This window comes from Micromys minutus, assembly GCF_963924665.1.
Source record: "Micromys minutus genome assembly, chromosome: 9".
Lineage (NCBI taxonomy): Eukaryota > Metazoa > Chordata > Mammalia > Rodentia > Muridae > Micromys > Micromys minutus.
Genome location: NC_137978.1, coordinates 17,214,722 through 17,241,819, shown reverse-complemented (window position 1 = coordinate 17,241,819; position 27,098 = coordinate 17,214,722). Strand labels below are relative to the sequence as shown.

At 41.2% G+C, this 27,098-nt stretch overlaps 1 protein-coding gene across 1 annotated transcript in view; it reads right to left on the bottom strand.

The window, feature by feature from the left end:
• Positions 1 to 27,098, bottom strand: part of MLLT3 (MLLT3 super elongation complex subunit) — a 250,096-nt gene that overhangs the window by 221,326 nt on the left and 1,672 nt on the right. The window lies entirely within an intron of this gene.

Below are 27,098 nucleotides of genomic sequence, written 5' to 3'. Positions count from 1 at the left end.
AGATTCCAATATTGCTAGAGTAGCAGAAGACAAAGGCCTCATACCAGACCAATGAGTCACTGCAATGGACATTTGCAAAAAAAGGTGTGGATCAAAAAGTATAGCGTGGGACACACTGTGGCACACTACGGTTTCCACAATGAGATTTTTATGTTCTCTGTTGAGGGGCGGGGGGGGGGGGGGTGCTGCAAGAGTGGTGGAAGGGGAGGAAGGGAGGGGGAGACGAGTGAAGTGCATGATGGGAAATTCATAAGAAACAATAAAAGATTGAGAGAGAGAGAGAGAGAGAGAGAGAGAGAGAGAGAGAGAGAGAGAGAGATTGCGAGGCAGTTGGTCTTACACCTATCTTTCTAGATAAGTTCCACCCTAACCCTTTGTTGGACAAGCTGCTTTCTGCAGAGAGCTGAGATTGATGCAGAGTCTCAGACCTGGTTAAAGAGCTCAGTTCTACATGCACATCATTAATATCCACCCCGACTCTGCCCACGGCTCAGGGGACATCACAAAATTCCAACATAGAATGAAAGAGCCAGACCACGGGCTGAAGCTATGCCCACTACCTTTGGCCGGCTGTATGGCAGCACTCAGGAACAAGGCCATAGTTAACCTGCTCACCGTCAAACCAGTAGGTACTCCAGCATGGCTTGGGGGAGGGGTTCCCAAGGCCCTACCTCCAGCTGAAGAGCTTTTCACAGCTACCAAGGTGGGGGGTCCACTTTCTTCACTAATAGCTGCTGTAAGTGGACCCTGCTGCACTGGAAGGTCTCACACCCATTCACATAAGGACAGCAGTCATTGGATTTAGCAAATTAAAAAAAAAAGTCATGAAGGAGGGAGATATGATAGAGATACATTGTATGCCTGTGTGATACTATGAAACAATAAAACTACCCTGGGAATCTTAAGTCACTTCTTAATGGCAGCAAAATCTCAGACACGATGCCTTCACATCCACCCTTTGAAAGAAGCAGTGAAGGCTGAGGCCACACGGAGGGAAGGTTTTACAGCTACATTCCAACACTTGCTTCCAGCGTTGTTAAGAATATGATGGCATTCCTTACCTCCATGCCCAGAGCTTTATAAAAGTTCACAAATGTTCCTGAACGCAAGCTACATTTACAGGTGCAGAAATAGCTTCAGAGGCAGCATGCCTCTTCAGAAGCCACAAACGTAAAATGAGAAAACAAAGGTGTTGATATTATAAATTTAAATGGTCATAAACGTTTCATGAAAACCACTTTCCAAGCCTGGAATCTCTCCATGCACCTAGCCCAGATCAAAACATTTATAGATCACGAGAGAGCAGGTGAGATGGTATAGCACTTAGAAGTACTTGCTACTTTCCCAATGAACCAGAGTTTGGTTCCTACCACACACATCAGATGGTTCACATCTACCTAGAACTCCAGCTGCAAGGGATCTGACCCCCTGTTGTGGCTTCATTGGAGACCTGTACGCATATAACCTCTGTTCACAAATATGCACACATGCACATAAATAAAAGTAAGTGTTTGAGAAATTAAGTTAAGGACAGAATTTATATAGAGTTTTATATTATATAAATTGACTATAATATCACAAACAGGAACACCGTGCCATTATATAAACTGCCAACAATGAAAAGGAAATAGAATGGATACTGTATCTTTGTATCTGTTCTTTGGAAGACATGTGCTTCTAGACCAGGAAAATCACCAGTGTCCAGTCCCAGATAAATGTGAATTCACATTCATTAACACAGTTTCAACAAAAGATACGTTTAACAAAGTAGGTGAAAGGCTTGTACAACCTGACATCTGAAAGATACAAATATCACCCCAGCCACCTTGTAACTGCAACAGGAAAACTATCTTTAAAAGGGCTTTTGCCACTTTTACTGGACTGATAAAGCTAATATTGGAGTAATCACCTCGAGGTGCTCTGTGACAGGAAGTGACACAGAGCACACCCACAGAACTTTCCTGCTATAAATATTTGGCCTCCGCTAAGCAAAGCTTGGGGGTCTAACTTCAGTTCTTAAGAAAAGAAGTGGGCAGGGAAAATTAAGTTAAACCACCCTGTGACTTCCCAATCCCAGAGATAAAGAAGATCTGTGAACCAAGGAGCCTCACCTCTTATAAGATGTCAAAGCCAAGATGAAAACAAAGAGAGAGGACAGAGAAATGTCCGAGATAAAAGGATGTTAAAGAGACACAACACTTAAGGGCTGACATCAAACTCTGGGCTGATTGCTGCTTAGAGGGCTCTTTAGGAAAACACTGTCCTCAGGAGAAATATTGTAAACGGATGGGGGTGAGAGGCCGTGGTATGTGCAACTTACTTCTAAAGAACTGGAGGATAGGAATATAAACTGAGATAAAGCCCAGCCAGCAAAAGACTAAGGGTGACTCTAGAGTCCCCTGTGATACCTCTCTTCCCCTCACTGTCGCTTTCAATTCTTCACATGGAGGTGAGAGTGTGGCCATGTCACAGAGGGGACTCAAGACTAAAGACGTACATGAATTGTACAGGATTCTCATTTCAGAGGAAACCACACCAGCTATCTGAGGGGAGAAGATAGCTGCACAACCCAAGCGCTAGTATACAATATTAGAGAACCACTGATTCTTCCTTCCTCTCTGTGAGAGTGGCTGGCTGTGTCACTTTATAAAACAAGCCCAACTCTTGAGGGATCCATCCCTAAGTACTAAGGCTTTCAGGAGAGTGAATGGAGTCACTATCATATGACATACATGTGCATCAAACATGATTACATGTTTATAAATGGGGGCCTAAGGCATTCAATAATTCCCTAAACATACGTATACATTTATACACACAGATTCTCATACAAATTGATTATAATTAGATGTTCATTTTATTCAAAAAGTCTTATCAGGTTTTTGCCTGTCTTTCCTCCCCTGCAAAACCACACAAACCATTTAATTCCACTATAAAGAGAAGTTCTGCAAATACAGCCAGTTCTCTATCCAGCTCCAGCCACTGTGGCAAAGACGACGACGTGTAACAATCCTTGAAATCTGCCCATGGATGAGAAACTGAGTTCTAATTTTTAATTAATTTGCCTTTAAATGTAAATAGTTACATGTGCTTAGTGGCTATTATTCTGGACACTGCAATGAAACGGTACATGCAGAACCAGATAATAAAGATGTTATAGTTCACAAGCTTAAATAAAGGGAAAAACTAAGGGAAAGGGTTCAAAATAGCCCAAAGCCCTTAATAAATGTTGCAGTTGACTTTATTTTTAAGTGTGTGTGCGTGTGTGTATGAGAGAGGTGGGGAGAGAAAGGGAGAGAGAGAGAACCCTGTGGAGTTCAGAGGACACACTTAGCAGCAATGGCTCTCGCCACTGAGCCACCTTGCTGCGACTAACAAACTTATTTTATACACACGGTGCCGGTGACATCTTTTATGTAAGACAGGCTATGATTAGCCAGTACTACACTAAGCATTATTCCTCTTCAGTTCCCACAGTCAGCCTGAACCTCCTATCCAACTTACACTATTGTGTTATATATATGTTATAATTTGAGAATAAATTTGTTTATTTTGTTAAGTATATTCCTAGGTTTTTCTGATTGTCTAAGTATAATTACTTCATTAATTTCACCTTTGTATTGTTCACTAAAAAATGTATATAAACTGCTATTAACTTATATTTGCTGATCCTGTACCCTAATAAGTGAACCATGCAGAATATTCAGCCCTCACCCAGATAAACAGATGTTAAAGAGTTTCCATCACTTCCATCACTGACACATGCTTATATTTCAAATGTCTTATAATAAAGGTGTACTACAATAAAACATATCCTCAATGCCTCTGTGGAAAAATGTCATTTTTTTTTTTTTTTTGTAATTGTTCACAAGAAACTAACAACCTTAGAACAAGAGGCACTATGTATTCATCAAATGACGTGTAGACCTTTGATAATGAGTTTGTTTTTCTTTTTTATAACAAAGGATGCCCATTCACCCTTTAAGGGCCTCAGAAACTACTTGCTTTTAAGCCGAGCAATTTAGTTCATCTTTCCTGAGGTTTAACTTAGTGTGTCTTACCCGAATTTGCCTGTCTCTTTGAATATGGTGTTCCTGCAGGGTGATGCTGGTGTTCCAGACCTGGACCGATGTGACAGGAAGACATGAATGTGTTGTAATCGCTAGCACTGACTTTTCCTTTCCCTGAGACCTATTTCATGCTGTGAGGCCCCAGCAATCCTGCAGTCCCCAGCTTCTACTGGATAGCACTTGCTGAGCACTTTTAGCTAAAGCATTCTCACTCCGAACAGTCCCTTAAACTTGGACATCTGGTTAGCATTCCAGGTCTTACTTTTTTATTTTAAATCCAAGCAACATTTGCTCTGCTTCTAAATAATTTTTAAATTGCAGTCATTTGTTGGAAAAATAACAGCCACAACCTACAAACCACAATTTGTCCCACCAAGTCCAATTGTGGCCCAAATCTATTTTTGGCTTCATAACAACTTGAGCTAAACAATCTCAGTGCATTGTTCAAGTTGCATTATAAACAGTTTCTGGAAAGAAAAGCAAAACATCAAATGCCGCACAAAGCAAAAATGGTACAGAGTCTGAGGAGGTTTGAGTTCCAACATCTGCTACAGAAAGGCCAGCAATACTCTGCTCCCTCCCCTCACACCTTCCTCATAAATGTAACTCAACCCAACTGTATGAAAGTGACCCCCTGCGGACTGACCAGCTCATCTCCCTTTCCTTGTCTCAGCTTTATACAACGAAGCAGCCATGCTGTTGAAGAGATGTGTACGTCTGGAAGAGAATAAATCCCTGTAGCATGAAGCTCAGCCCATCGTTAACCCTCTTCACAGTGGCCTGGTTCGCCTCTAACCCTCTACTTCATTCCGTAAGTTAGGTTCAGGTTAGGATAGGACAGCTGCCTTTCAGCATTTTCCTTTTTCCCTTTTTTTAAAAAAAGTATATGGATATTTGATCTGTGTGGATGTCTATACACCACTTGCATGTAGTACCCATAAAGGCTAGAAAAGAGAATCAGACTCCCCTAGAACTTGAGTTACAGAGGGTTATGAGCTGCCATGTGGGTGCTGGGAATTGAACCTGGGTCCTCTGCAACACCAGCCACTGTTCTGACCACTGATCCATTTCTCCAATCTCCCCAAGCCCCTCCTTCATCATTTTTCTAATGAATATGTCTACAGCCTTTGCTCAGATGCTTTCTTCCTCCGGTGGAAGACGACACAGAACATGAGATTCACGCTAAGCAAAGTACAACCAACACACCAAATCCATGCATATTTCAGTTACTGTGCCATGTGCCACTAAATCAATACTTTTGTGAAAAAATACTGAGCCACATACAAAGGAACACTGTGACAAATTTGTCCAACAAGACTGGTGGGACACTCAAGCATGAATTATAACAAAAGCTTCTGATTTTCTTCCCCAAATTACAATCACTATGCTCAAACCTCTTCTTTTGTTGTAGCTCCTGCTTAGGTGGGAAAGAAAGTCAGGGACCAAAGGAAAAGCATCACATTCAATAATCAAATAAATAAATAAATAAATAAATAAATAAAAACCACTCTTAACGTCCCACCTGCCTGCCACACTTAAGTACCGTGAGATGGTTCAGTAGTTCAGTACATAGTGCCCACTGAACAAGCCAGACAGCCTGAGCTCAGACCCCCAGAACCCACAGACAAGCTAGACACAACAGTGAGCATGCCTGCAATCCCAGTGTCCCTGAACAGAGAGGAGACAGAGACAGCTCACTGGCCAGCTAGCCTGGCACACATACAAGAAGCCATAAGAGAGACCCAGCCTAAAGCATGGTAAAAGGAAAGGTTGTCCTCTGACCTCCATATGAGCCACAGGACACCATGCACACTTAAACTCAGGCACACAAAACATCAGTGACCATGGGGCTGGTGACACGGCAGAGTTTTTAAAGTTGGTTAACTAACATGCATGAAGCCATGGGCTCGATCCCAGCACCACGCAAAACCGGAAGTGTTGGTTGGCAAACACTGTAATTCCAGTAGCTGGGAATCCGCTGTGGCCACAGTTAGGAGCTGAGGACTACAGAGGTGGATCTGTGGTTAAGAACACTGACTATTCTAGAGAATGTGGGTCCAATTCCCAGCACCCACACAGTTGCTCAGAAAGGTCTGTAACTCCAGGTTCAGGGAATCTGGCACTTCCTTCTGAACTCTGAGACAGTAACATGGTACACTTACATACAAACAAGCAAATACTCAAACACAAAATTAAAATAAGTCAAATCTTGTTATATATAAAAATTTCCATTTTTAATTTTAAGCCAGACACTCACCTTTAATCCCAACAGTAGGGTGTAGAAGCAGGAAGGTCTCTATGAGTTCAAAGTTACCTGATATAAATAGGCCAGTAAAGGATTTATAGTGAGACACTGTCTCAAAAACTAATTAAGTAAAACTTAACTAATTACTTAATATGCCAATCTGAGCTACATGGGAACCTGCTCTCCCACCCAAAGCCATCAAAAGGGTGATAGTTTTGATGGTGCTACCCACAGTGACTGTTCCCAGCAACATGGGGGCATTTGGTGGCTATCCAGATAGACTTCACGGGCCCCTAGCGTAATCTTAGATCTTGGTCTATCACATCTGTGTTAGGTGAGATTCACACATCTGAGGAACAACTCCATCCTACCATGCAGGTCCAGCAAGTTCGGGGAATCATGCCAGGGAAAGCACCAGAGATAACACTACCCTTAGCGGACTGAAGGGGGCTTCTAATGTAAGCTACCTGTGCTCTGTTCCTCGATTCGGCTGCCAAGCCTACTCTGCTCCCTCCCCGTGGTACGTTTTCAACTTCACAACGGCTCATGCTCCGCTGCAGCTTCTCTTTAACATGCTCGATTCCAGTCAAGTCCTACGGGTGACAGAAATACCGCCCGCCCCGCTTTGCTATTCAGCGCGGTGCCCGGCACCTCACTGGTACACAAAGGTAGTTAAGTAAAGGAACAATGCTTCAAGATGACAACCTTCACTAGCCAGCTCCAACCCTCTGGAGCGTCAGAACCCAGCACTCAGGAGACTGAGGAAGGCTGAGCCTGAGTTGACAAATAAGCTAGCCTGGGCTACATGTACACTTAAAGGTGAGCGTGTGTAGACCTGTGGATGTGCATGTGTGTCACACTGCACCTCGGAGGTCAGGGGACATCTCACAGGAGTCTGTCTCTCGCCCTTTCATTACGTGAGACCCCAAGAAGATTGAACTCAGGTCGCAGGCTTTTCAGCAGCATCCCCCACTCAGTGACCTAGGTCTTTACCGGTTCCCTCCAAGCATCCAGTCTACTGAACTCTGAACCCCAACACTGCCTCCAGAGTGGCTGCAACTGTCCCCCTAGTGGAAAGCTGTCCTGACATCCAGCCAGACTCGCTTTGGGGAAACTCATAGTTACACCTAGTTGCAAAGCTTGTAATCCTTCACATACAAACGTCTCAGACTTCCGTCCTGAGTCAGAGAGAAGCCAACTCAGTCATTTCCATTCCCACCAAGCTGGAGCAGAGAGCAGGGAAATCAAGATAGCTACAAAAGCTAATCCTGCTTATTATTGGAGAATTAGAATCCAGAGAGAATAAAACTCAGATGAAAGCAAATTAGCAGTACAAGTTCAACAGCACTGAAACGTCTTTATGGGTCATTAAAAACATTTTTCTTTAAAAAAAAAAAAAAAAAAAAAAAACTTTTAATTTGTGCCAAAGACCTAAGGGTCCCTTGAGGATTTCTGGGGCTCGTCTTTTCTCTTTTCTTTTCCTTTCTCTTCTTTTCTTTTCAGTACAGTCAATCACTGGCATGTTTGCTTTTTCTCTGCTCTGCTGCCCCGACTCAGACGAGGGGAGGAGACTTCAAAACAACAATGAAGTATTTTCCAGCTGACTCCCTACCTCTGAAAGACACTCTGGGAACAGTCAAACTTCACTGTGGGCTGCTCTGATGGGACAGACAGACCTGATATTCTGCCCATCTTCAGTTCAAATACACTTTAGGAACAGTGGAAGAGGAGCAAGAGGAGCAATTAATTCGGGCATTTTGTATTCCTTCCCAATGATTTCTCCAGCTGTCGGGTCGAGAAAGTCATAAATGTTTTCGGCTGCTTCCCAAGAGCCTTGAAAAGGTACCTGGCAAACACACCCCACCCTCACAACAGCACCGCACATTGACGTAAGGATCTGAAAGCTTGTTGAAAGTACCGTTTGCATGAGCAGGGACAGACTCACTTCATGCAAAAATGTGTTCCTGCCCTAGCTAACTGATCAACATAAGATGAACTGCAAATGTCTACTGGAAAGTCTCTGGCTCCACTCCCCCCACCCCCCAACCTAGGGTTTCTTTTGCTGCAGTGAAAATCATTTTAGTCAGACAGCACTAGACGAAGAAAAAGGAGAGAACTGCCGACAAAGGAGGTATGGCTTTAGGGAGTCCAGCACTAAACACCAAGAGACCCCCAGTGACACACCTTCAATAAAAACTTCCAAACTGGTTCCCTTTTTGTTCCTTTGAGAAAATGGTAAAGTAATTTGCATTTATAGCCTACTTCCTGTTTCCAAAATACCCCCTTTAACTTTTTCTTTTCTTTTTTTTATGGTCAGCATAAATAGAACCAAATTGTCAAATCACAGCTATTCTGTGTGCAGCCGATACAAATAGGTCTGATTTCTAGCCAGCCATAAAACAATCACTGCCAAATTCCTACTGCTCTTTGATAGCAGGTTATCCAGAGCTTCAAAGCCAGCCTCGGGGACTGTTCTCAGGGTATTGCTGAGAAACAACAGAAGCACATAAGACAGATTGGTCTCAGCTCCTATGAGCACACAAAGACATGACTTAAAAGTAAAGCAATTCTGCAGCTTTGAGTTGGAGAAAGAGTTGGGGAACTGATTTTTTGTGGTAAAGATCCACTATGATATTTTCCTCGAAATCATAAAGACCGTTCAGCCCACTTTCAAACATCAAAATAATAATAATAATAATAATAACAACAACAACAACAACAACCATCATCACTCTGCCTTAAGAAAAATGTTCTGATTTACTAAAATAACTTATCCCAGGGGAACATACAGGGTTCTTAGGCACATAATAATCCCACAGCACAATATTTATGGGATGTAGCAAAATTCATTAAAGCTGCATGTCTTGAATAAGGTCAAATTTGGTCAGAATATCCATAAAGGAAGTTTTTGGGGCAATTGAATGTTGTGTCTATAAACTAAAGGACGTCATTCTCTGAGGGCTCGTGAAACATTGCCACGGTGTGGGATAACAAACACCTAAGGCACACAGCACACACTCGGGCTATGAGCAGCAGCGAGAAGGCTCCCAGCTAAGTGGCAGCCTTAGCAACATACTTCCCAAGAAAGACGGGGAGTGCAATTACAGAAATTTATGGTTTGGCATAGTAAATGGGTGGCAAATATAACATGATTATGAAATCTCCCAATGACCGAATTCTTAAAAGGGTTCTGTTAGGCAAGATAGTTCTGAGGTTGGAGGTACTTGCAGCCTTATCTGCTAAAGTGGGTTTGATTCTGGAATCCACGTGGCTGAATGAGAAAAAAAGACTCCACCCGTTGTCCTCTGACATCCACATTCATGACATATTACACGTGTCCACATACATAAAATATGTCCACATACATAAAGTAAATGTAAAAAAATCATTAAAGCAAATTATACATATTTAATCTATATATACTTAATTCGATATATTGACAACAAAGATTGTTTAAAAAACATTTTTTTAATTCTTTCTACCAATGACAGCAAGCCAACGGGCTTTTTTTAACCCTAAACTTTTGACTGCCCCATGACGATATGCCAGGATTTCAAATTAAGTAGCTGCTGAAGATGGCTGTGAACAGAAAATGCGGTTGGTGTAGCCTTCCTGTACAGAGCAGCTCTTTAGACACAGCATAAGAAGTAAAGTGTATTTATTACCCAAGTTCTGCCTCTAACTCCATCTTGCCCATTTGCACTACTCCAGAGCCGAGTTGGCTGTCTTCAGTCATCAGACCAAGGACGTGTACTGCATTATTTTATAAAATCTGGACAAGTCAGCACTTAGAACTCCACATAGCACTTCCTATTGAAACCCAAAATCTTCCCATCCACAAGAGCCACCTGTTCACAGCACTGATCTCAGGAGCAGCATTTCTCTCTCACCCCAGCACCTAACACCGGTACTAAATTTATAACAACGTGACTGTGTAATCTCTCCAATTTAATTATGTTTTTCCTCCTCTAGAGCTTTGTAACCAAGGCTAAATGCATTAACATACAGCAAAATTCACAACGTGTGGACAAAGATGCATAAAAGGTAACCTTTAATCCATTCGATGTAACTGATTTTATTCTCTTTTGGCACGTTTGAAGTAACTCATCTAAGGATTAGTTAGGCTTTTCCACACTTCTTTATATGAGGACTCTACCATTCTTGATTTAGTTTTGAGAGAAAGGGGTTTGCAAAAACTGTAAAAATCTCCCAGCTGGAGACGGCTGGAGTCCGCCAGTCCACATTGTCCCCTCCATTTGCAGGAGGGATTTGCTGCTCTCATCTTCCATGTGAGCACTTGGCACGGAGAAGGTACTTACAGACTAGTTATTTCAGAGTAATGAGAAGCTCGGTAAAATTTTATGTTAAATGGCTGTAAACTTCCTCTTTAAAAACTGCATCTTTTTGATTCCGTTAAATCTTAACTCTCACAATCTGTCTTGATAGTCTTCATGCTAGTGGCAAAGGCGGTCTTAAAATGTTTTAACAAGTATTAGTTTCAAATAGAGAAGGAATCCAAAATTTTAGGCGATGCATTCAGATGGACTGGCTGGAGCCTCAGGGTGAACACACGGGTTTAATCACACAGCTGTGGTTTCCAAATCTTGCCCCGTTCAGCCTTAGCAGTGAAGGATTTCCCTGTCCCTCAAACCTACAGCAGGAGTACAAACATGAGGCAGAGAGCTGTCGTACTTCTGGGATTTTGAACACTACGAACTGATGTTAGTGTGACTTGGAATGAGCTGGAAGTCAATGACTTGGTATTTCCTCGCCCTCTAAACTTCGCATCAAAAAGTACACCAAAATGCCTGGAGTACCAAGGAGAATAAGTCAGCTTCCACAAGTCTCTGGTACCCACATCCAGAAGCAAAAGTCAGGCTCTGGAAAGTATGAGTTGATGTTCTTAGATCTGCCCTAATGGAAGCAGAAAAGGTGAGAGATGTGTCACACTCCAAGTGCAAAAATGACACATTCTCTGCCATACTGCATACCAGTGAGGCCGAAGCTCATATCGTAAGCCCAGAGGTTACATCCCACACAGCAAGTTTATCTGCAGAGTAGAAATGACAGCATTAGAAACTAATGGGTGTTAAACAATTTCTCCTTTGGTGAAGCCATGCAAAACCTACAGAGGCTGCATAACTGTGCTTTTACAGCTCAAGGAAGCCTTCCAAGGTATCACTGGCCTGGTAACCAGAGCAGCCATTTCATCTTCAGTGAAAGGACGGGATAGAGAAAACAACTGTATCCCTCAGTCGGTAAGTTTTCTTGACAAGCCAGTTTTTAGTAACCTTTAATGTCAACCCCCCTGTGCATCCCTGAGACTTGTGTCTTTTGTGTGTGTGCGTGTGTGTGTAGACAAACTTTAATAACTTCTAAATGCTTGCTGTATGAGATACACTTCAGGTAACTATTGCGTTTTTAAAACCACATATTAAAAACTACCAGGAAGAGTCTTAGCTATTAAGGGCAGAACTGAGGTAGAAGGGGGAAAACTGTAGCCACTACTGCTCTAAAGTGTTTGGCCACAAGAAAACTAGACTTCGTGCCATTTCCATATGACCTACTGCGCTGTGATGATTCTGATGGAAAAACAAACTTGGTTCCTTAAGTCCTAGAATTTCCCATCTATAAGTACTTACACCATTTAAAATAACACAAAACCCATCTTATTACAGAGTCACCCACCCAGTCTCGGCAGTACATCTGAGGTACCTGATCCCCCAAGTCTTTTCCACCTAGTCTGTAAGAAGCAAGTATTTTACCTAATCAGGAAAAATAGACATTTATTTAAGCAGAAATCCAACACTCCTCATAAATCAAGTCTTTGAAGTATGTGAAGAAGGAGACAAAGAAATCAGTGATCTAACAAAGCTATGCTCCACTATGGCTAGAAATCACAGGGGGAAAAAGGAGTCACAATAACTTAGAATGGAGCTATGTGGAAACAGGCGTGACTTAACATTTCCACTTCAACGTTTATATTTAGGTTATATATTAGGTTCAGTACATAACTTCATTGGTGTTTATGTGCCTAAAGAGGGCTTTCTTTCCTAAAAGCCAACGTTTATTTATAGTAAGTTTAATGATGTTTACTTCATCAAACATTTGTGCTACCGTTTTAGGCTGCTGTGCATCCGTGCTACACTCTGAAGATAAGAAGTCCTTCCGGAGACAATCAGACACTGTCTACTGTGAAGACCCCATTACTGTACCATCTACCTCATGTGGAAGTATGGCTGCAATGAGTTTTCTACAGGACTAAAAATTGTTCGGTAACTATGAATTAAAATACACATATTAATGGACAGTCCTCAATTCACGTATCACGGCTTGTTTTAAAAAGTAAATCCCAAACACTGGGTTAATATGCTCCCCTTTTGTAGACTTAAGCCATAAATTCTTCAAACACAATTAAACAAATTGGTTTTTCTCCTAATTACTGGTGGAGTCTCAGCAGCGCCTGGCTATCTCTATGTTCTCCTGACTTGGGAATTTAACTGGCCATGTTCACTATAATACACTCAGAGGGTCTCAGAGCCCACTGCCTGTAAAATCTCCCATGGAGACTCAGGATCACCCATTGAAAAGTGTACATTACTGCCCCAAGCAAGAAGCTACTACACAGGACTGGTCACTCAAGTCTTTCAAATACTATTTTATTGAGGGATTGTGGGAGGTGGTGGAGGGGAACGGGGGAATTCATGAGTAGATGGGGGAGAAAAACTCAGACATAGAAAAGCAGAAAATTCTAAAGCCCAGGTCTCTAGAGCACCCCCATTCCTCACTCTAACCCCCTACCTTTTAAAAGGCTACATAAACAAAGTAATAAGTGCTCAGTTTCAGAGAGAATTATATTATCCACCATTTGAACAGTCTACAAAGTACTTTTACTTGAAAAGCTGCTTCTCTCCTGTTATAAACAATTTTACTTCACACTAATTTCCAGACAAGACTGGGGAGGGTAGGGGGTGGCGTTAGGAAAAATTCACTCCATGTCTTTCAAAGCCTTAAGGAGTTGATCCAATAAAGATCCTTTAGAGAAAACTTTAAGTCTATTTTTTTCTCCAAGTAAGCAAATCATACATGAGGGCTTTTCTTTTCTGGAGGACTGCACCCTGTCCCTTTAAATGCCAGGCCTGCCCCATTTCCCACGCATTCAATGAAAGCCCCACGTTTGCTGGCCTCCAGCCCACAATGTCAAGTAGTTTTCTTGCTATTGAATTTCAAGATTATTCTTTTGGATCATTTGCCCTTTAGTTTTAAGCACGCCACAGCAAAAATAATGTCATTCTACAATAACATAAAGAAAACTCTGAGCCTTTTACAAGCCCACAAGTAGAGAACACCTTGCCCTTTGGTTCCTCTTTACTGCAAAATATGCTCCGCTGCATAAGCTGCAAATAAAGGCTATTATCCACTATCTAGAACTGCCATGGCCTTGCCCATCCAGTAACAAGGCAGACAAGTATACTCATTTAACAGAGTCTGCAGTCTCCAACAATCCACAGTGTTCAAGCTGGTCCTCTAGACTGCTCCACCTTAACTCAGTCCACTGGGTACGCGGCCGGAATAAATCTTAAAATAGTGACTTTATTTAAAAACAATTATTTTATTGCCTGCTGTTTCCAGCTCCGACAGCTTTGTAAGTTAATGATTAGAACAGCAGCAGTCTCAGGTCAGCCCCCTTCCCTTGTTCACACACATACCTTAGTCCTAGGGAAAGGAAGCCAGCCACCACAAAGGACTCTCTCAAAAGAAACAGAAATGGCGAAGTAAAAAATTAATCCATAGGAGTAAATTAAGTCCAGGGAAAACAATGTCACTCCAAACGCAAGCATGCAGAGCTTGGACTGTCACCGTCACACAAGCAGATCATTGGAAACACCCAGCACAAACATGAAGGGTTTTTTTCCTCTGCATTTAAGAGCTTGGTCTTTTGGTTATTTTCTTTATTTACATTCCAAACGTTATCTGTCTTCCCAGTTTCCCTGAGGGGTTTGCAAACCCAAGGGAGAAACAATAATATCAAATGTGAGTTTTTACATGCAGTAAAAGGTTGATGGTGGAAGTAATGTAACCATGATTGGTAAACTGTGTAAAAAGCACTTAATGCTAATTGTGATTTGTGCTTTACCTACATTTGTTGTGCATTAGCCCACAGTACATCTATGTTAAGTAAATTATAGGAAGTCTTTACGATTAAAAAAGGAAAAGTCAGATCAGACCTAAGAGATCAGAAATTAAAATCAAAATCTATAATAAAAACACCCTTGAAAAAAAAAAAACAAATTAACCCTTTTGTTTTGGTAATTTTTCTTTTGTTTTTTTTTTCTTATACTGCCATATCAATTAAAATATTACAAATGAAGCATATACTTTTATTTTCCTTTTTCAAAACACATAGTTATTTTCAGTTTACATGTGAAATCCAATTAAGACTACATTAGTGGCAGAGACATGCCTCGGCAGTTGAATACTTGCTGCTTGTTCGAAGGACTCAGGGTTCCAGCATCCATATAGCTCACAGTGTCTGTGATTCCAGCTCCAGGGCATACAATACTCTTATGGCCTCTTCACCCACTTGGTACTCAGACATACATGCAGGAAAAACACTTATACATGTAAAATAAAGATAAAAAATTTTAAAGCAGATTAGATCACTTTTTAAAGGCTTATTATTTTTAACGGTGTGTGTCTGTGCATGAGTGTAGGCCGGAGGCATCAGATCCCCAGGAGCTGGAGTTACACGGTTGTAAAGCACCCAGGATGAGCACTGGTAACTCAGAGCATCTTACCAAGCAGAGTAGGCTCTGAATGCTGAGAATTCCCCCATCCTCCTGAAATTGTTTGTGTGCAATATATAAACGAACTCTCCACCCAAAAAGAACTATTTCCCTTCCCGGGTGTATTATTTCTGCCTGACTTATTATTATTTCATGATCAACCTTAAACCACATACAATGATCAACAACCGGAAGCGGGTCTCTCCTTCCAGGCACAGACTGTATTGATGACTAGTGCTGTCACTACAAAACCTAAGCATCATTTCATGTGTAGTCAATGTTTAAAGTGGATATAGGCTTTGGAAACGGTTCTAACACTACACATGGAGAAGATAAAATAACAAAGTTATAAAAACATAAGAAGTCAAGCATTTGAAACTTCCCTGTGCTCTCCCACAGTGTAGCTCTCCCTCATCCTCAGCTTCCACATCTGAAGAGCCAACCAGGCATGGATGGAAAAGAAAACCTTTGTATTTAAGATGTACAGATTCAGGCTTGGGAACCTAACTCACAGAACAGCACCCCAGGGCCCTAGATAGCTTCCTCAGCAACAAAACCAAAAACCAGCAAAAGTACAACCAGAGCACATGGACATTTATTTGCAAAGAGTGTATGTTTTATTAGGCATTGTAAGTAATCAAGAATGGTCCGTGGAAATCTACAGACCACTGTCAACGCTAAGCCAGTTGGTATAAGGGACTTCAGCACCCAGTCAGTCCTGGTGGCCACCTTCTGCAGTGAGAGCCAATGGGACTAAGCAAAAATATAAAACATGACTGTATCTGCAACAAAAACGCCTTAAATGATATATAAGTTAAACTATTTTTTTATCTTTACAATTATGAATTAAGAAAGATGTAAAACATGTGTTTGTGTCTCCTTAAAGCTTAAACTTAGGCAATATTATATTATATATCTGTATTCATAGTGATATTAAAGAAAAGGATTTAATAAAACATAATGGCAAATTTTTATATAATGAGCCATGAAATATTCCTGAGGGTAGGGGAGAACTTCCAAATGATATCACTACTTTTAAAGAGACAAGAGCTTACTATAAATGTGTCCATGTATACATTTACATTTCTAGTTTTAATTTCATATGGGTAATATGTACAATAAAGGAAGCTCTATAGAAAGGCCTTGCTTCAAATCAGTTAATTTTTTTTTACACCTTGAAGCTGGTCCTGGCGTTCCACCTTTGTAATCTTTGAGATGGAGGCAGGGGAATCCTTAAAAGCTCAAGGCCAGTCTGGGGACATACTGAGTTCTAGTCCAGCCAGAGCCACACAGTGAGAGCCTCTCAGAAAACAAAGGCTAGAGGCAAGCTCAGTGGGGAACATGCTGCTTTACAAGCCCAAGAGTCAAAGTCCAACCCCCAGAGACCACACTAAACAATTGTTTGAAGCCCAATGTGATGCTCCAGAGGTGAGCACAGGTGCATCCTGGTGGGGGGGCAGAGGGGGGAGAAGGGGGGGTCCTTGTGGCCAGCCAGCCTACCTTAGACTATCTTGAAAGTTCTTAGACAGTGAAAGACATTATCAAAAGCAACCAAAAGGTAGCGGCTCATAACCTTTAATCCCAAAACTCCAGAGGCAGAAGCAGGCAGATCTCTGTGAGTTCAAGGCCTGCCTAGTTAGTCTACATAGTGAGTTCCAGGACAGCAAGACCTAAGAGCTAGGTAGACCCTGTATTTAAAAAGAAAAAAATAATGGTCCTCAGGCCTCATGAGAGTATATTCACAACATACTTGCTTAGGAAGGAAAATAAGAAAGAAACCTTGTAAAAATCCAACAAACTTCACCAGCAACAGAGAGCAGGTACTGATCTCCTATCCTCAGGGTACATTAGTATTTTGCTGGGTTGGAGCATGAGGTCCTGCTTCAGATCCCAGCATGCATACACACACACACACACACACACACACACACACACACACACACACACAGACAGACATACACAGACAGACATATAGACACACACAGAAACATACACAGACACACACACACTCAGACATACACGGACACACACACAAAGGCATACACACAGAGAGAGACACACACAAAGACACACACATATGCAAACATACACAAACACACAGACACACAAACAGATATACACACACTCAGACATACAGACACACATACATACACACACACACACACACACTTTCCTATAGCATTTCCTTCCATTGTTTTCATTAATATAATTAAACCTGTCACAAAATACTCAAAATATATGTAAAGATTAACAATTATGGCCATTCTGATAAAAAAAATCAAAACTAAAGTAGTAAAAACAGAGATGAAAGAAACTTCAAGAGCAAGCCTCTGCTCAAGAATAGAAGTAGCACTAATTTGTCACCTTCCCAACACAATTCTCACTCACACACTGTTCTGCTGACGATGTCTGAATTTGCACATCTGCACATATATTAAGTCTCAGACTCTCTTTGGTCATTTGACAGTTTGCCTTGACAATAGTAACCAAGTTGATTTTCCCCTTGCCCTAAAAGGTACCTAGCATGTTACAACAAAGAAATGAAGAGAAACTTCAATTAAGAGTCAATTAATAGCATTTTAAAATACTGCCCAAATTGTTAAATGAACAACTTTCCAAGCATGTCGACTGGCCAAATGCTGGGTATACACTGTTCCATCCGGCTTGCATAGGATACAGGTCCAATTAGTCAATTATTGCCCTAGTAGTAGAAACAAGCAGATACATGTTAAATTACACCTCAGAAAAGCAAACCAAGTGATGGATGCTCAAATCGAATGAAGACATGAAAACCCCAAGGATCTAGGGACACAATCAAAACTTGCATTATAAGAAGCAGGGTGTCTACAGACCCTGGAAATACTACAGAGGTCCGGTAAGTTGTTACTGATGGTTGGTGTAAATGGTATTAACCTGTTTAGAAACATAGCCAAAACCTGGTTCCCTAGACTAGGGGTGTATCTTAGTGGAAGGACACTTGGTAGCCTGACACACAGGAGACATGTGTGAGCCCTACAGCCTCCATAAAAGAAAAAGGAGGGTAGATGCCATTTTCCAAATAATATTCCTTAGAAAAAAAGAAAAAAATTCTGCATGCCAGATTAAGTAATGGCTATTTTTATTTAACAAACAGGTTAGGATATATTGATGTTATAAGAACCATTAGAACAATTACAAACCTGGGTTTGTCCTTTCTAAAGTCTGGGTGTGTTTCATGAAGTAAAAAAAAATTGACAGAGATGGCCAGTTCTTTCAAATCTGTCTAGCTTTTTAAAACATTAAAAACAGGTAAAGACAGAGCTGAGGACATTGCTCAGTAGTTAAGAGTACGGGACACAAGTTTGGGTCCCAGCTCCTACCTCCCAACCTCCTCTAACTCCAGCTCTAGGGAATCCGACACCCTCTTCTGGCCTTTGTAGGTACTACACTCAAGTGAACATTGACACACACAAACACCTGATTTTGGAGGGGAGTCAGGGTTGAAAAAATTTAAGGATAAGATGGGTCTGCCATGCAAGCCCGATAACCTAAGTTCAACCTACAGGTTACCTTCCCACATGGTGGAAGTAAAGAATGCTTCAAAAGTTGTCCTCTGACCAATATACACATACCGAGGCACACACATGCCTACTCTTACACACAAACATATCACACACAGATTCACATATAATATTTAATGATGATAATAATAATAATAATAATAATAATAATAATAATGGGTCTGCATGTGTTGGTGGATGCCTTTAATCCCAGCAAAAGCTAACAGATATCTGTGGGTTTGAGGTCAACCTGGACTAGATAGTGATTTTTCGTCAGCCAGGGTTACAGAGTAAGAATCTGTTTTAAGGAGGAAATTTTATTTTTGCCTATTAACAAAGATAAACCTATTTTAGAAAAGAAGTAGTTCAATATATACAGTGTTGCAAGAGATGGTACTGTTTACACAGTCTGTTGCAAGGGATGTTTACACAGTCAGTTCTTGAGCTACAGAAAAAGTATGTTTTAAAAATGAGAAGCAATTTACAGTTTAGCAAAGTGGAGGCCAAGGTTGGGTGTCTAAAACTCTCCATATTTCTATTATCTACCTTGGTTACAAAAAAAAAAAAAAAAAAATATCCTCCAAAACTTGCAGTCTCTAGAAAGCGTATGATCAAGGCACGTGGGCAAGATCTAATGATTCAGAACCCTAGCACTGCCCCATGCCTAACTCTGATGCAGTCTAAGGGAACCCAAAACAGACGAGCACAGGACATTTGATGCATCACGAAGCATGTGAGGAGCAGCTTCTACAATCAATTCACTTAGCACATGTACAAAACGTCATACAAGAAGCTTGTTGTGACAATTCTATGCCACATACACACTAAATAACACATCTCTGGCAGCAAGCAAGTCCCAACAGCCCAAACACTCCATTTCTTACTGAGTGGCTTCAATCCCAGTACTACAGGGATTGGAAGAGAGAACCAAAGGGGGAAAGGGGTTTTTTGCTGGTTTTTGTTTTGTTTCATTTTGTTGTTGTTGTTGTTAAATAGAACGTTCTCCCACGCTGAGCAAACTGTCACTATTTATCAACGCATATAGTGGAGAGTAGGGACAATACAAGGAGGGCTCAAAATATCTTAGATGTTCATCAAAATGAACAGACACCTGAGAGAATCAGAGTCATCTCCTCTTAGAAGGAAGCGGAAGAGGACACCAGACCTAGCTGCAAAAACTAACGGGTATCCCACAACTAAATGTGTGCCCAGAAACAAGGCAAACATCCTGTTCTCTAGTATTCTTGTTATACTAAAACTGTTTTAACTGAGAGAAGGGGTCCATGCACATGAGTGCAGAAGTCTAGAGACATGTCAGGGTCCTGGAGCTGGAGTTAGAAGCAGCGAGAAAGCACCAGCACGGGTGCTACGGTCAGTCAGGCCTTCTGCAAGGGTGTTACATGTTCTTAACTGCTGTGCCATATTCTAGCCCGTGAAAGATTATTAAAATTTAAGGAAATTGTTAAAATATATCTTGCTTTTCTTAAAAGATTTTATTTTATGTAAATGAACACACTGTTGCTCTCTTCAGATACACCAGAAGCGGGCGTTGGATTCCATTGCAGACGCTTGTGAGCCACAATGTGGCTGCTGGGAACTGAACTCAGGACCTCTGGAAGAGAGTCAGTGCTCTTAACCACTAAGCCATTGCTCCAGCCCATATTTTGCTTTTTAAGAGTAACATATGCACCAAACATTTGGCTAGGTATAGATGAGGACATAACTTATAGATTCTACTGAAAAGAAACAAGCAAACAACAAAACAGCTTTAACCAAATTAAGTCTTTTCAAATTAAAAAAAAAAAAACTATTTGGCTCTAACAATGTCAACCCTCAAACAATAAGTTCAACTAAACATCTTTTTAATCAATTAGGATTAATAATCATCTTTATAATCAATACCAGTTATCACTCTAAGTAAATTGACCTCAGGATCAGAAGTAAAGCAAGCTTCATTTTCTAGTAAGGCTAACTTTGAAGGCCAGCAAGATAGTTCAGTGGATAAAGGTGCTTGCCACCGGGCCTATCCTGCGTGCTTGAGACCCACCAAGTGGAAGGAGCAAATCACCTCTTGTGGGTACTCTTCAAACACATCATGTGTCCACATATACACACAATAAGTAAATGCCTTAGTTCTAGCACTTGAGAGGCAGAGGCAAGAGAATCTGTGTTAGTTTTGAGGCCAACCTACCTGGTCTATATAAAACGTTCTAAGACAACCTGGGCTACATATATAGTGAGACCCTGTCAGGATATGGCTGCTAGCCACTGTGCACCAACAACTCTCTTAATGACTTCGTCACAAAAAAATATATATATCTATGTGTGGTTTTGCCTACGTGTATGTTTGTGTACCATGCTCATGCTAAGTACCCACAGAAACGGAGCATTCCATGCCCTGGAACTAGAGTCATATGTGGTTGTGAGCTGTCGATGCATGCTGGGAACTAAACCCAGGTCCTCTGCAAAAGCAGCCAGTTCTCTTTTCCACAGAGCCATCTCTCCAGCCCCCACCCTAGGAGAATATCTTAAATCAATGCATAAAACGGAAATGTGATTTTATATAAAAGTAGCCACAGTACTTTTTTTGTTTAAAATATTATCTACCGTGGTCGCTGCCACTTAATTAAATCCTAGGTCATGTAAAGGTAGTTATTACTGAACATTTCTCCACTGATATAGGTGAGTGGTTACTCAATGCTTTAAAAGCAAACACTGGCCACCATATATTAGCTGTTCTCTTTGCACAGGTGACTCATTGTGTCTACACCCACAGTCACTGCATATTTCTAAGAGTCTGATTAAAAGGAAAAGGAGGGCTGTGGCTGTACAATATCTGCAAAATTACTATATTACTATTTCATTATATATCATACATTAATCAAAAATATAATAACTAAAATATATTAATGAGTAAAATATGTACATATGAGCAGATAGATGTCCACCAAAATATTAGCTGGTTATCTATGAAAATTTCAAATAACTTTTGAATATTTATTAGGTTTGCCTATAAATGAATGCATATCTATACCTCAGCGAAAACATAATTTTCATTTACATTTAAAGTGATATGAACACTATCCAATTGTGACATTCATTCAATGTCATACTTTCTTAAAAGCTTTATTTACACGTGCATGTGTAAGGTCTGTGTAGGTATACACCATGTCTGTGCAGGTTTTCCTGCAGAGGCCATAAAAGGCACTGAATTTTCCGAGCTGGCGTTATTTATAGGCAGTTGGAAACCACCCAAGTGGTGCTGGGAACTGAACCACAGTCCTCTGGAAAGGCAGCCAGAACTCTTACCCTTGAGCCATGATTCTGGCCCAATAATTTCCCATCTTCTATACACACCTCTTTTGGATGACTGAAATCATCATCAGAGATGAGAAAGGGGGAGGTAGAGAGGAAAGAGGAAGAAAGGAGATAAGGGGGAAAGAGAAGGGAGGAAAAGGAGAGACAGGGACAGAGAGAAAGAGATAGCCATGGCATCTTTAAGGTAAAAATCATGAAAATCAATTGGTGGCTCGCCATTCTTAGTTAAGAGGAAGTTCTACAGAGGCCACATAAAGTAATTACCGTACAAACTTCTGCAAAATCAGCCATAAATTACATCCAGTGCAGTTTCAGCTTGGAGTACCCGCTTGTCAAAACACAGTGACATAGCTGTTGATCCCTTGGCATCTGAGCAGGAAAATCCTTGCACCTCCTACACTGACTGTCTCTGGACCATGAGTAGCTGTAGGATTGGCAACAGCAGTGATGGCTACAGAGAGAACTTCCTTTGCACACGATAGGCACTTCATCCATGTCAGACTGTAGGCTGAGTACCCAGTATTCTGTGAGCCACCTCCAGAGTGTGGTCTAGCTATTCCTCAGATCTGGTTCTCCAAATGGTGACACTGTAGCCCTCTGTACAATGGCTCATGTTCATCTCATTCTCAGTGGCACACAGTCTGTCCGGGACCACGTGACAATACAACTAACTGGGTAAAACTGTGGCTACAGCCGTGAGTCCTATTGATGACACCGGACATTAAAGGCACTTGTGCCGTGAAATACACACTAATTCTCATTAAGATTTGCTGTTTTAAAAATATTTTTTAGTAAAATAATACATACTGATAGCTCATAGGTTGGTTATTTTTACATAGAAAGGCCCTTTGAAGTCTGGTTTGTGAGCCCAAAGTTGCATAAGTTTGAGAATAATGACGTATCTGACTTTGGATTTACAAGTTGTGCTTCTACAACTATTCCCATAACTCAAATGTTAAAAAAAAAAAAAAAAAAAAAAAAAAAACAGATGGTGACCAAAGACATTCTAACCCAGCTTTGGGGCCAATGCGTACTTCCTGAGCCTAATTCCCCTTCACCATGAAGAACAGAACCTCTCCAATCACTCTTACGATGATGTGCTCGACTGTTTGAAAGGAAAGGCTGGATTTGTATTCCTTCTACTTCAGTCTTACAGACTAATGTATGGTTATCAGGACTTTTAAATTTATTACTTTTTTTTTTTGCAAATAAAATCCCATCATCACCAACACAAAAATACCTCCCCAAAGCAACCATTGGCAAGACTGATGCCCAGTGCCCACAACCTATGCACACACACATACATGCAAACTCTGAGGAGGCACTTCCTTAACGCCTCCTCAGAGTACTTAACGTGCTTCACCAGTTATAATCCAAGGTGTCCCTACATCCACATACAGATCTGTCACTTTTTCCAGGCTATCACCCACTTAAGCACACCCACTGGAAGATCCTTATATGGCTTCCTTCCTGATTTTTGCCATTAAAAGAACAGTTACAAGAAATATTTAATATCTGTATACTTGATTTTGGTGAACTTTCCTTCCAATTATAGCCGTCTATAAAACCATAGCTACTAGAAAATCCCTAGTAAATCTGCCGAACTCAATGACATAAACATTTTAAATCTGAGAAGGCTTCAGCCAGATGCCTTCCAACTTCCAGTGCCCAGCTGACATTTTCACCAGCAGACAATATGTCTCCAGTAAGTCACCTGTCAAGTGGTTCAGGAAGTTGCTTCTGTTGCTTCGCCCTGATAAGGTCTAAGGCTGTTCTGTTCGCTGGTCGGTGCGACTCTCTGTGTTTATTAAGTGTCTCCAAAGGCAGAATATACAAGATATAACAAAGTCCTCAACTAAGGAATCTTCACATATTAGGGACCTTGATAAAAAAAAAAAAAGTTATCCAAATCACTTGGGAAGATACAAATCAGAGCTATACAACAAAGCTAAGCCCACGTACCTACACGGAAGGAGAGAGGGAAGAGTGTGCTGATTATGTTTTATCTGCCCACTCGAAGGACTAGAGGCGACAAGTAAAAAGCTATCAATCCATACCAGAGGCCAAATTAGCTTTCATAAAATAATAAGCAAGAGCCTTCACATCATAAATGTCAATAGAACGGATCGCAATAGTAAGGACGGCTATAATTGGAAGGAAAGTTCACCGAAATCTAGATCCGACTGAAAATGAAAACATTAATATTTTAAATGGAATGTTTTGAATATGACTATTCATTTCAGTCATATCAGACCATCATAAATCTTTGGTAATAGTATGTAAGATATGCTCTTCTCCTGCAAACAGATAGTCTGAAAATGCATCAGCTCTGACCTGCCTATTCTTCATTAGCTAATGGATATTCTAGGCTTCACTATTTCATCAAAATCTCTTTTTCTAGGACTGGGTGCCAGTAGTTTTAAATTAAAGGTCTCCCACATGTCTTTGTGACATAGTAAAACCTCATTAATTCAAATCCAATTAGCTCAATTCTGAAATGGTATATATAATTCTCATTTGGCAACAAGTTGAAAATACTATAATTTCTTCCTCTATAAGTTCTCATGATATTATTATGAAGTAAAGCAAACCAACCTGAAAATCAATTTGCTTTTCTAAACCAAGAATTACAAAGCTAAGGATTCATGTATCTTCTTGGCTAGGCAATTCATACTTAGACATGGGGTTCCTTGGTTTATTAGTGACTGTATATAATGTGTGAAAGTTAACTTGTCACTAATAACAGTTTGGAGTAGAAGCATTCCTTTAAACATACTGTACTCAGCTCTCAAATTCACTTTTGTAGTTCCTCCCATTTCCAATTAGACAAACTTTATTCTATCAATTATATCAATTAGATAGCAAGATACAGCATCTTAAAAGGTGCTAGAAGAAGCCTTGGAAATTCCTGGCAATCATATTTTTCAGTTGTTCTTTTCATTTTCAGAGATTTTTTAAGTCAAAAAACAGATCCCAGGATTAAACAGCATGCTTGGTGTTGCTTGAGTTTATAGCTGCTATTCCCAACGAGCAGTGAAAACTCTTGCAATCTGAATCATATGTAATTACAGTATGACATGGTCTCTCCTGGGCGATATAAGTTGGCATTTTTCCCAGGACTTGTCACATCATGGGAACCACACAACACAAATAAAAATCCAAAAATAAACATTTTAAAACAATGGCTTATAGTCTGCATAAAGAAGAAACTCCACAGTTGAAACCTGCAATTGTAAAGTCCAATCAACAAACAGCCCTCACCCGAGAGATGTGAGAAGACACTGCTAGTATCAAGGGCTCAACCCACCTTGCAGATAAGCTGTGAACAGCAACCCCTCCTTCCCCCAGGCCGGACAGAAAGTAACCATAGGATATACAAGGCAGCATCACCACACACACCCAGGAAAGCAGAGAAATGGTGGCAGATACAAAAGAGAGACTGGATGATTATCAAGGTGCCTAAACAAAGTTACCTTAAGAGCAACATTGTCTAACAACTGAGTTGATTTCCCTGACACAATGAATATTGCTTTCTAAAGTCTACTTTGCCTGGATGAATGGCAGCCAAGTGGCTGGAACAGAGGAAGAGCCCAGGAGGTGAGTTTCTTTTGTTTAAACTCCTCTGCAATGGCTCTACAGACTCATGGGAAGAGAGGATGCCATCAAACACTGTCCCCAGTCACCTGCAGACAGGAATGACACTCTTACCGTGACTTTAGAGAAATACAAAATACAGTATCTGTTTCTTTGCTCATATAAAGTGTTAGCAAATGCTAAGTGTTACCTCCTATAGGCCATGCAAATCCCTACAGTCTCTCAGAAGCTGGATGTAGTTATTAACCATTCAACAAAGACCATCACAATTACAACTATTCAAGTTTTGAAAAGGAACTCTAAACCTAACCACAAAAGGCACCAAAAGATGTAAAATCCTACTTCCTACCGTACAATCATTAAAAATAAAAATAAACCCCAACTCTGCCACCTCAAAGGCACACATCCTTTCTCCTTTATCCAGCCCTGAATGTTCGATAATTTCCCCATCACTCTAAGCAGAATGGATTTATTATGATGTTACTCTAAGAAACTGCAGGAGTTCTAGATGCCAATAAAGATTACGGATCAAATGGAAGATAACTACTAACCATTGTGTCGACTTAGATAAATAAAGCTGCTCACAAACAAAGGACCTTATTGTATTTATACTGTTAACCTCCAGTAATCCAACTAAAACAACCAGACAGCAGCTTTCCAGAGACAGGGGAAAATAAAATCCAGTGTTTTTCAGAACCTCTCCGAACATCTTTCTAAATGACACACCCCCACCCCCAAACTGTCCTACTCTGTTTAACTGAAGATTTTGGGGCCACAGAACCTCAGCAAGAGTATGCAAGCCAGACATTATGACTGAGGATCAAGGTGTAGAAAGCACTGAATAGGCACAACAGCATCTTTGCCTGAAACTTAGCTTTCAACCTTAACCAAACTCCCTCCTATTGTGGGTCCCAACCAAAGACAGTTCAGAAGGTAGTTCAAAATCTACTGGAACAGTAAAATCCTCACACACACACACACACACGGTGGGGGGGAGTACCAGGGGGGATGCGGGGATAAGTCACCTAACTAGTAAAATCTAGGCCGTGAGGTAGAGGCTAATTCCCGAAGGGACACACTACAGCAACCAGCACCTAGTGTCTCAAACACAGAGAAGACCAGAATTGCCTAGAGAGCCAACTTCTCTAAACAGAACAATAACTACCTCCAATGCGTTCTTGGCTAGTAACACAGGTAAAGCTGGGTTTCTCCAGAAGGAGAGAAAAGGGTGCGAACTGTTTATTCCCTCCAGCTTCGCTCTCTCCGAACCTAGTAACTAATTACACCTTCCCCAAAGGACCTGCAGCAACCCAAGAGGGCTGGGAGGAATAAACACGCGACACCTGACGGTCCTTTCTCTGTGCTGACTTTCCCTGAGCCCAAGTCGAACACTCGCGCCCGCGCGCGCGCGCACGCGAACAGCAGAGACCTGGCCAGTACGGCCCTGGCCAGCACGGCGCCGCGCCCCCGGGTCCCAGGCTAGACCGGCAAGCACGGCGCGGGGGGCGGGGAACGGCCCGGGGAGCGCTGAGGCCCCGCGATTGTT